Genomic DNA, 12,284 nt, shown 5'->3' on the forward strand with positions numbered 1-12,284 from the left:
CCATCAAAATCCCTCACCCACCTATTGTGCATGTGAGTTGAATATTGTCAAGTACAAATGAAGGATCTGATCTAGCAATTGCTTCTGAGCGTGGTCTCACAGAGCCGTGCTGGCTGCGCCGGAGAATCACAAGCTTGATTCAAAGCCTGCAGAGCGCTTCCCTCGTACACTGGGGATCAGGCATCCCGGAGAAATAAAAAGGCCCTAAATCTGCAAGTGTGGACCACATCTAATTATAACTATAAAAACAAAAAAAAAAGGTTAGTGCGCCAATTTTAGAAAAAGATAACATCGTCTAATATCATTTAACAATATAATGGCCTGATGAGTTTTGGATGGGAGGACGTACTCATCATGAGGAGCTGTTTAGAAATCAGGTTAGTGAGGAACTAGACCCCAGGATTCAGCTTTTTTTGAGCTTGTATGCTCTTGTAGTGCTATTTGCTCCAAGTTGACATATTAAATCCTCTGCCCGCCTCCCAGGGAAGGTGGTCGTTGGGAATAGATTAAATAACAAGGACTTAAATGAAGCCTACTAGCCCCTGGGCTACAGCTGGAGAATACTACACCACACTCTGAAGAGCCATGAAGATGTTTGCGGTTTGGTTCACTATAATTAGCATTTTGTATTTGTACTATGCATTTTAAATCAGGTGTGCATTAATGCATCAATTATCAAGAATGAGCAGCATAGTGTTGAGCTTTTTATGAAGACCCATTCAAGGCTAGCTGATTTTTAATGCGTGTTTAGTTGCAACCAAAATTACAGTAATCAAAATAAAATTATATACCAAACAGAATAGGAAGCTTTTACATAGGAAGGGGCCAAATGATACAACAAGTGCCAAATTGATTTCTAATACTGATTCAAATAAAACGTTTACAAGGATCACTTATGCTTTTATTTCAGTGCTGAAAAATGTGAAGATTTTGTTTATTAAAAATACTTCAAAGCTATTAAGCACTCTGTTAATGGGGGCATGTCTATATTTTTAAATACTACAAAAAAGTGACACTAAAATTGGGAGTTCGTTTTGTGCAGCATGGTGAGCATCATTCACAGCAACAGAGGATTCCCAAATGTTCTGCATCTCACGGTCCCCTCTTGCTCAAAGTTCCTGGTTCCCAAATGGTGCATGTGTTCTCTGAAAATCGTCATTTGAGTTGGAGCATCTACAACACCAGTTTTGCAAAATGATCTGGAAACTGTGGGGTCCTACGCTTTGAGGCAGCTCACAAATCAGGGCTATACCTAGGTGTGAAAATTTTGGCATCTGCGGGACCATCCCTTTTGCTGAGCAACCACAGAACAAAAGACTCCAGACATTAAACCTAGTAGTCAACTTGGCAAGAAAACACACCAGTTCAGTGTCATTTTCATGTTCCCGTGGTTATTTCTCAAAACAGATACACTTTTTAAACAAAATATTTGCTCTGATTAATTGATATTTCTCAGTCTTTAAAAAGTTGCTAAAAAAAAAATCAAAAGCAGCTGGCTGTGAAGGCTTTACACAAGAAATAATACTCAAATAGGCTTGAATCCAGCCTAAGGAGCACTGCGCTTCTCTAGAGTGATTTATCCCCAGAATCTTCTGCAATGTCTGGTCGATTGTTGTCTGTTTTCCCTGGCTCTGTTCCATGCATTCAAGTAATTTATCTTGCCAGCTCCCTCTGTGGCTTCACTGCGAGCAGATTTCCTGCTAAGTGTCAAATTTTTCCTGTGCCTCTCAGGTATTTTGAGTTTCCTAATGGAATTAGTTTGGGCCCCATGGCTGTGATTTGACTGACAGGAAAAAAAGGTTTCTGTTCCCTGGGTTCTGTATTTGATGTTTATTCACCTGATTCTCTGTTCATGCCCGCTGCATATATGTTTCTGCACATTTCATCACCTGCTTCCTTCTAAAATGTTGCCAAATGCCACCTCACCCTTGTAGCCTGTAAAGGGAAGTCAATGAGCCTGCACCAAACTTGCTCTTGACCTGAGGGACGGTGACTTCAGGGTCTGAGCCAACCCATCTACCACACCTCCAGTCCGTGCAGCCATAGAGCGGGCCCTGCTGCATCCCCTCCCTTCCTTCTGGGAGGACTGAAGGAGAGAAACACAGAGATTTCCACAGAGATTTCACCACCTGATTTTTTTTTTCCAGTGCTGCAAACCATGGAGATCATAGAGTAATTTTGGTTGGAAGAGACCCTTAAGATGAAGTCCAACCATAAACCAATTCTAGCACTAAACCTTGTCCCTAAGAACCTCATCTAAATGCCTTTTAGTGACTCCACCACTTCCCTGGGCAGCCTGTTCCAACACCCAACAACCCTCTCCATGAAGAATTTTTTCATAATATCCAATCTAAACCTCCCTTGGCACAACCTGAGGCCCCTTCCTCTCATCCTATCACTTGCTACTTGGGAGAAGAGACCAACACCCTCCATGCTACAACCTCCTTTCAGGTAGTTGTAGACAGCAATAAGGTCTCCCCTCAGATGTTGATGCTTTAGAGCTGCCAACTCCAGCACTACCTTGTGATTCAGGGTGCTTTTCTGGGCAGGTAGGATGCGAGACCGGGGTGGTAATGCAAGGCATACACAGGGGCTGGAGGCTTCGGTCTGAAAATACTAGCCCAAAGGTCAGGGTTTCACTCTTACCTTTCCTCCAAGCATCTTATGTCAGCTTGTCTGATCAGGCGAGGCTTAAAAGATACTTGTGCTGGGAGATCCACATAAGTACTTAGTTGGAGTATCCACCTGCAATGTAACTAGCTCCCCATGACTGTTAATAATCCAAATAATAGTGTAACGCCCTACTCCTTTTTGTCTCTAAAATACATGGAAAAATGAATAGTAGCAAAGCTCTGCTTTGCAGAGGTATCGCTCAAGGATAAATCCATTGAAGTTTGTGGGGTTCTCAGCCTCTGTGTCCTGGGGTATGACAGTGGCAGAGGCAATTCAAGCATGGGGAAACAATAAAACATAAAAAACCTCAAATCAGTAGGTTACCTTCATGCAATCTGGAGGCAGGATGTTTGTTGCATCTTTTAGAAGTAGTCCATGACCTTGTTTACCAGGATAGCTCAGCTGACAACACAACTAACCCTTTGTACAGCTGTAGACTCAGTTGTGGTGGTAAAGGGCATCCTCTGGGTTGGCCCCTGGGGTACAGGTGATATAGAAATGACCCTGTGCTGAGCAAGTAGTGAGCATGTCAAAACTTCCCTTGACCATAAGATTGAAGTTTTGAACCACTGAGGCTTGATTAAATCCTGAATTCTGTAATTTTTTGTAGGCTATTTTGGTTTTGTTTTTTTAAGGAAGAACCCTCAAGAAGTTTGCTGTTAGATGTTGCCTGCTTATTTCTCATTATTAAAAGTAGATTTATTTCTCTGCCCTGAGGTAACAATAGCAAATATGAGGTAGTGCATAACGAATGCATATGTCAGAGCACAACTTGACTATGTAATTTCACTTGCAAGACTAGACGAGATGCTGGTCTGTCACTAGAATGATGCAAGATTGCAGCCAGTGAGGATCTGACTGCTAATTTTCCTCTCCCAATGGTCAGTACTATTTTGAAAAGAATTTTTCTTTAATGAAAATTCTATTAACATTATTCTCTTTCACTGATAGATGAGAAGGTTCCATTTACTTTATTAGAAAATCATTTCTCATATAAACTTATTCTGACATTTTATTTTTCTGATTATGAGAAAATCTCCAAATAATGTGAAAGGAATAAGAATGTGCTGCCCTTTTTTTCCCCCGTAAGGACAATGTTGTAAAAGATACTTATCAGCTTCACCAGAACTGTTTTTGTGAGAGCATTTGTGGCTTTCCTGATAGCAGAGCTGTTAGACAACTGTTTTGTCTGACTCAGAGTGGCTCTCTGACATGTCCCATTCAATAACTGATGAGAATGCACAGCCAGCTTAAAATGTTCAGCACCAGATCCTCAGACTGTATAAAGAGCCCCAATTCCATTAACTTCACTGGAGATGAGTCTATTTACACCAGCTGGCATAGTCTGAAATGCAGCTACTGTGCGTGGAGGGAAGACGTTATGAAATGTGGGAGAAGCAACCACTGACAAACAGATTATATTTGACAACAAAAGATGAAGAGAATGAAATCTCCATTGCTTTTTGTCAATGCTACTGTTAAATGCTCTTCTACTAATGCCACAAACCTGCTTTTTGCTCCTACAAGCAGCAGGCTTGTGTTAGCACAGATCACAATTTATAATGCGCTAACAATTTCTGATGACCATTTGAAGGAAAGTCTTAAGGTAGCTCTCGGATATTTGCAGGTTGCAACAAAATTAGATGAAAGATCCTCAAGTATTCATCCCACTTGTTAAAAAGTCAAAATGTTGTCGTCAATGGTAACAAAACAGCTGGTAGCCAAATTCCTGGGGAGCGTGTGCACCTACTAAAGAGAGTTCGATCGTCTGTTTTGCTGTGGCCACACCATGTTCTGGTCCAAGACCTGGGATGCACCACAGAGGCAGCAATTTGTGTCAGTGATTCCAGCCGCTCACTTGGTGGATGGCAGTATCCCTAATTCTCAGCAACAAGCCTTTTCTCTCTCTCTAAGTTCATGATTCAGAGAAGCTCATTTTGTTTTCTTTTTAGAAGATGCCACGCTCAGTTTCTTCTGCCATACAGGAAAGAACACATCACTGATTAGAAAGTAAAGGTTTTTATTGTCTCCTCTCTGGAAATGTGACAAGGTATGACAAGGTATACATTGCCTTTATCCTTGCTGGCATTCTAATGTTCTATGTTTTTTGGTAGTCCAAGCTGCCTCTTCACTGCAATGGATGTGAAAGATGAGTCAGGAACACCTGTGGCTGCAGTCAGCTGGATGCCGTGGCAGCTTCAAGCAGAGGAGGAATTCCAACCTGCCTGAGCTTGTTCCTACCCAGAGACCCATGGGATGCATTCAGTCATCTCCTTCACCTGATATGGGTTGATAGATGCAAAATTAGTATTTTTGCAGTATTGCAAGGGGTCAATTTCAAGGTCTCCAGCACTGTTTTATTAATGAAAACTAAAATGGTTGAAAACCATGCTAATTAGGAGATCTTAATGGCCTTTGACTTCAGATCTGTTGTAGATCATGTGTGGAACAATATGGTTTCATACAATTATAAATTAATGAGGAGTGTGTTATTAGAGACAATGAGCTCTTTGTGGTTTATGGTTTACTGAAGAATATTTTTTAAAAGAAGACTTTGTGCTGTCAGGGCAATTTATGCTGGAACAAGACTGTCTATAAACTGCAGGTGTCTCATTAAATTCTGCTGGTGATTAGAAAAAGCAGCCATGTGCAGAGATGTTCATCAGGGGTTCCATGATTTGTGTTGTCATACTCAGTTTTTCCCTAATAGCTACACACTACTTAGAATTGATGCTCAGTTGCTGGGAGCAGAACTCTGCAAAACTAGTCAAGCTTCCATTCAGAAGCTAATGGCATCGAGCCAGCAATTGATTTATGGACTGACAGATACTCCTTTATAATGACCGTGAGAACGTTTGCTGCATATCTGTCACCTTTCTTCAGGAATATATTAAAAATAATTGTCCACTTCATAGACAGAATCATGCAGCATGAGATTTTTACTGGTCATTTTCATAGAGAGATCTGTAAAATGTTGCTTTATACAATTGCACTGGAGAGAGAGAGGTTGAGAAAGTTTGTCAGTCTTCCCAGTTCTGGTTAAATGGTTTGGCCTGAAGGCAAGATGGATACATGCCCATTTCTTCCCCACATTGACATGTGTTTGAAAACAGTAACTTGGCATAATGCTAAAAAAAAAACCTAAGCACGAAACAACAACCCTTTTGTAGCTGCCACATATACTACTTAGTTGGAGAGAAAAAGCAATAATATTCAAGCTTCTAACAATAGTGATACATTATTTAGAATCTTGCTATGTCTTATTCATCTGAACAACTAAAAGGCATTTATTTTTGTATTTCTGCAGAATTCATTTTGTAATTCTCTGCTAGTTACATGACAGCTACTTTTAAAAATCTTTGTACTTCCAGTGCTTGGCTGATCTCTTTTTGTCCTTAATCTTGCAATTGTGCCCATGGTAAAGGAGGAGTAATAGGATTTTCTCAGCACTGAGCTTCTGTTTGGGAGGAAGAATTTAAGTCACACTGAAGGGCAACAACCTATTGGGCTTAATTCCTGTTATTTCTCATGTGGAGTCTTGCAGTAGGCATAGATTATACTGATATCCACTCTCACCCCTGAAGGTCTTTCACAGAGCAGGCCAAAGTGGTCCACATGTGAATGCAAACTCAGGTCCTGTCCAGCTCTGGGCACAATGAGGCCCTGATCCACTTAGCCTTAGAGAGACAACACAATGTTTAAACCATGTTCATATTGTCCTGGGTGTTCAGATGGAGATTAAGTCTTCGGATTTAAGAATTTTGCAGAAGATCCTTCCTGCTGACCCTGCAACTCTGCAGTTCCTTGGCATTCGTGAAACTCCTGTTCTCACCATTCCCCAGCTTCCTCGAGCCTGAGTTGGCTTTGACTAGGACAGAGTGTGAAATCTGTGCTTCAGTTTAAAGGAGAATATAGCTGCAAACAACTGGATGGGGTACTTGTTAGGCAGAGACCAAATATGTGCTTTTTGATCCTTCACATGAAGAATATTCAGTTAAAAAAAAGAAAAAAAAAAACAAACATTTGAGCATTTTGAGTAATAATCGTTAAGGAAGACCATTACGTTTCTCTGATTTTTAAACTTCTCTAACATATGGAGGTCACCTTGTTCAACCCTCTCCTCAAAGGAGGCCAAATTAGACCAGATTTCTTGTGGCTTTGTCCTGTCAAGCTTGAATTTGTCCAAGGATGGAGACTTCACAACATCTCTGGGACCCTGTTCCAGTGTTAGACTATCATCACATTAAAAAAACTTTTTCTTGATACTGAGTTAGAATTTCCCAGGTTCCAACTTGCAGCTGTTGCCTCTTGTCCTGCCACCACGAGCTTCTGAGAGAGTTTTGGGCCCATTTTCTTTACACAGTCCTGTTTACTATAGACAGCAGTCACTTCTTGTGGCTATATGTACCCAGTTCTACCAGCCTCTTCTAATAGTCTTTCCTATTCCTATGCAACAGAGAGGCTGTAATTTTTTTGTGTGGCTTTCTTCTTCTAATGAAAAGATACCATTATCATTTTATTTTAATAGAGCTTCACAGTACCAGAAGTGTCTACAGAGGTACATACAAGCACGGTTTAAAAGCCCATGCCTATTGATTTGGCATTGCTCCAGCTCTGCTCAACACTCCAGCATCATTGCAGCTTGAGAATATGTACTCAGAGCAGCTCGTTTAAATATTTATAGCTGTGTAGTTGTATGCTCCAGCTACCAGACTTTTATCCAAATGCCCTAGCAGGTGTGTGTGCCTGCACTGAAATCCCCGTTGCTTCCAGAGACGACATCTGACCTGGCTGGCAGCTTTGTGAACTCCTGGACTACAAATTAGACACTGCCTTGCTCTGCTTTGCTGTCTGTATTATGAGAAGATTGAGCCCAACAAATTCATTCTCTTCTTTTAAGTGTTCCAGAAAAAGTGCCTTATTTCATAGCGATTATTCAGACAATTCTTATCTGTTTCCCACATGGAAAAGCAGATAGTATTAAATTTGGCCCTGCATTTTTTTTTGGCAGCGGGCTATGTTATGAGAGTAAGACTCTCTCAGCAAAGTTTGTGTGAGGCTGTCAAAATCCCAGAGCTGTGGGAATGGGGTGAAATCAAAAGACAAGAAACTTCCAATGCTGCCATGTTTTTGTTTTGTTTTCTTTCGCTGCTCTTCTTGATATGAATGCAGTGTTACTCTGAGACACCAGTCTTGGCATGGGAAAGGCTGTTGCAGCCCACACTGGAGAAGCAGGACAGCGAGTAGTGCAGCTCCCCATGCAGCACCCACCCTGGTGGTGGGATTGGGAAGAGCCCCAGTTATCACAAAATCATGGAACCATAGAACAGTTTAGGTTGGAAGGGACCCTCAAAGGTCATCTAGTCCAACCCCCTGCAATGAGCAGGGACATCTTCAACTAGATCAGGTTGCTCAGAGCCCCGTCCAGCCTGGCCTTGAATGTCTCCAGGGATGGGGCATCTACCACTTCTCTGGGCAACCTGGGCCAGTGTTTCACCACTCTTGTTGTAAACAATTTCTTCCTCATGTCCAGCCTGAATGACACTTTGTCTTATTGCAACAGGCACTGCTAAAAAGTCTGTCCCCATCTTTCTTAGAGGCCCCTTTTAAGTACTGAAAGGCTGCAATAACATCTCCCTGGAACCCTCTCTTCTCCAGGCTGAACAACCCCAACTCTCTCAGCCTGTCCTCACAGGAGAGACTTAGGAGAGATTTTCCTTGAGGAGACACATCTGTACTGGGAACGGTGCTAGAGACTCGCCCTCCAGCACTCTATGAAGATCCATTAGGCAAGTGTTTTTTCTTTCCCAGTAAGCTTGCACTCAAGGACTGGGACAGTGGACACTCATAACTCATTACCTAATGATCAGCACCGTCGGAGGAGAGGGGCTGAGCTACAACCTTCAACCAGCAGGTTGTTCTGATCTATCTGCTCACTGTCCACATGCAGAAGAGAATAAGAACCCATGGCCCTGAGCCTTGCCCTGAAGCCGAGAGGAGGTGGCTGAGGTGGGAGCAGAGCCGCAACCCCATCACCAGGGTGCCACATGCCATTGCTGAGCCATCATCTGTGGAATCATAGTGATGGAAAGTGCCGTGATCCTTAAGGAGCATCCCTAGATGACTTCTGAGATAGTGCAGCCATACATTGCTCTTCCCACAGAGGTTTCAGCTAGGGGAAGAAAAAAGCTCTGGGCTATAGCAAAACTTCTATATTCTCACATTTATTGAATGAGCTTATTGCTCCTACTATCCTGCCTCTGCCCATTTAAAATGCAAGGAGCTCCTGCTCTCCTGCTGACATGAATCAAGAGCACACACTGAAATGTCAGTGAGTTATGCTGGTGTAAATCCAACTTGAGCCTTAAAACATGCTAGTGTCACATGTGAGTTCATGTAAGTGCATATGCAAGGGAAAACAAAAGCAAAATGAATGAGGTGGGGCTGAAGATCTGTCCCTGCTATTTAACACAGAGTCCATTTGCAGGCATTTCAGCAGTGCTTATCACTGTCCTGTCCAGCTCTTGGCTTCATTTCTTCACTTTTGAGAGATACCTAATGAAATGGCAATGGAAATTCATGTCGTACACTTGCATTATCTAATGCTTCTTCGACGATATGGCTATGGCTAATGTAATACTGTTCATCTGATATTTTCTAAGAGTTGGAGACTACAATGTGGTCCAACATATTTAACTCTTTAATCATTTAAGAAAGCTCAGTGAAATCGATGGGTAAAAATGCAGAATTTGATTAAGTGTTCCATTATTTTTTCATTATTTCTCTACACTGTGTTTTCATGTTGCTAATTACTCTTGCATTTTCTAAATTCATATGGAATGCAATAGGAAAAATAAAAATAGCAAGCATTTGCTGACTATTCACTGAGCATTTATTCTATGAAGTCACAAGTTCAACAAGCAGATCCATGAGTATCTGTGCACACACGCTGCCTTTACTCCCCAAACAACTGAATATGGTGACTAAAAGAAAGACCACAGATATAAGTTTGCAAAGGTTATTTTTTTGTTCCTCTGTGCTCCAGCCTGGATACACAGTTTTGCCAAGAGTCAGTTGTCTTAATCCATGTGAAAGCATTTCTGAATATAACATTGGGGAAGCATTTACTTGTACATATGTAATCTAGAATCGGATAGGATAATACTGGTATCATTCCATTAAAAGCAAAATTCTGGGTACTGAGGTAATTACATGGCTATTTATTCAGTTATTGTTGGACACTGAGTTCATTAATCAGGCACTGGTTTCATGTAATAAATATTTAGCTACTGATAACTCTTTGCAAGATTAGAATGGTGCTTAATAACCCTTGAATGAGAGAAAAAATTAATCTTAGGAAACTGTATTTTTCCAGGTATTAACTTTCTTGGGATAATGGAAAAAATCCATTTCCTAAGGGCAAAGATGCAGCCTGAAATGTCTGAATAGAAATGGGGAAGAAGTAATTGGCATAGCTGTGGAATTTGGAGTAGTAAACACGTTCTGTTTTTTAAATTTTCTTTTGAATGTGAAAGAAGCAGAGGGCTTTGCATTATGCACATACAAACAAATGTTAATTCATAAATGTACACAGGATGTTGGTTGAAGCACCTATTTTTTCAGCTATTTATGTTTAGGCAAAGACTCTCTTCTTTAGAAATAAAAATTAACCTCTGCTCTTTCTTGCAGCTTTGCACTTTGTACCTTTAAGAGAATGAAACCATCTTGAACTTGATAGAGATTGGTCTTTTCCCTCTGCAGCATGAACTTCTGAGAAATCATAACCAATTTAAGCAGAATGAGGGACTCTGTTTCTAACTAGCTATAAGCAAACTGCTGAGGAACCAGCAAGGGAAAATGAGAGGTATTCACAATAGTCTCCAGCTTGGATTATGTGTATCTTAAAAGCATGAGCAGCAGATGCTTGTGGAAGTGATTATGCACTGGGTGATATGCACACCCTTCTGGCTGCCATCACCACTTAGGCACATTCTTACCATAGGAAAAAGCCCCCCCAGTTTACTGAAAAAAGGAGCTTGAAGTATATTGCAGAAGGCACCAATAATCACAGAGTTTAGAGGAGCTCAGCAATCACTCTGCTGCTCAGGGGCCAAAGCCTGCACGGTCAAAACTTGAAACAAACCACAGGATTACGGATCGTAGTCTTTCAGGGATTTCAAGATTTTGCCATACTTTAATTAACAGACATAATAATGCTTCTATTGAGAAAAACACTCTTTTCTTCTTTTTTGGCTGACACAGGCTGTTACTAATCAGGGTAGTTTTCTGCATTTATGTAAATAGTAGTTCTAAAAGCTTTTGCTAAGTTATTTTACTCTGTCTAGCCTTTAGACTGCAGACAGCATTATACAGCTCTGCACTCTACTTGACGGATCTTTAGACACACACAACAAATGGCTTTGGAGATGACTGTACTATGTCCCCTGTGCTGTTGTTCTTTTTTATTTTAAAGAACTATAATAGAAGTGTCTAGATTTTTCTTTTTCCCAAGCCATTTATTGACGTTCTCTGATTTTTCAGTGAGGGGTCTCTTATTATCTTCCATTCTGAGTTTAGTTGTCCTGGACTTTCATTCTTCCAAGCAACTCATTCTTTCCCTCTCTATGTGTTGCTGCCTTTTTCTGCTGCTGAAAGCCCAGTAGCCTTTTCCTGATTTCACTGAGGATCCAGGAAAGTGGCAGTGACTGAGGCTCCTGCAGAGCGACTCTGCTTGTTGCTTGGACTCACTGCAGGTCAGCCCCAACAGAGGGATTTAATAGCTCATTTGTACAAGGCTTCCGAGAGCATCTGCCAAGATGCCTGATCTGATTGCTTCCACCGATACTGGTTATGGGTTTTGTTACAGTTAGAATCATAGAATGTCCTGAGTTGGAAGGGACCCACAAGGATCATCGAGTCCAACTCCTGTCCCTGCATGTGACAACCCCACAGTTCACACCATGTGTCTGAGGGCGTTGTCCAGTCTCTTCTTTAACACTGTCAGGCTTGGGGCCGTGACACCTCCCTGGGGAGCCTGTTCCAGTGCTCCAACACCCTCTAGGTGAGGAATATTTTCCTAATGTCCAACCTAAGCCTCCCCTGGAACATCTTTCTGTCATTCCCTCAGGTTCTGAAACTGGTCACCAGGGAGAAGAGCTCAACACCTGCCCCTCCTCCTCCCCTTGCGCGGAAGCTGTAGCCGCCATGAGGTCTCCCCTCAGTCTTCTCTTCTGCAGGCTGAACAAACCAAGTGACTTTAGCTGCTCCTCATACGGCTTCCCTGACAAACCCTTCACCAACTTCATAGCCCTCTTCTGGACACTCTCCAGTAGCTTTGTATCTTTTTTTTTCTGCTGTGGTGATCAGTTGGTTGCCCAGATGTCTAAACCAGTATTACAACTACAAGACTGATGCTACAGTCTGATACTCATTAAAAGCTGCAATTTAATACCGTCGTGCTCATTACAAACAACAGTATAATCTGCTGAAAGACGGACAATATGGTATGTGGCTTCTTCAATTGTTTTTTTTTAATGTACTTAAAGTAATAAATAGGGCAGCTTGGGTTTACACTTTTTAACCAAGGAAAACAAAAAAAACAACCAATGAGA

Source organism: Nesoenas mayeri (assembly GCF_963082525.1).
Source record: "Nesoenas mayeri genome assembly, chromosome: 2".
NCBI classification, from domain to species: Eukaryota; Metazoa; Chordata; class Aves; order Columbiformes; family Columbidae; genus Nesoenas; species Nesoenas mayeri.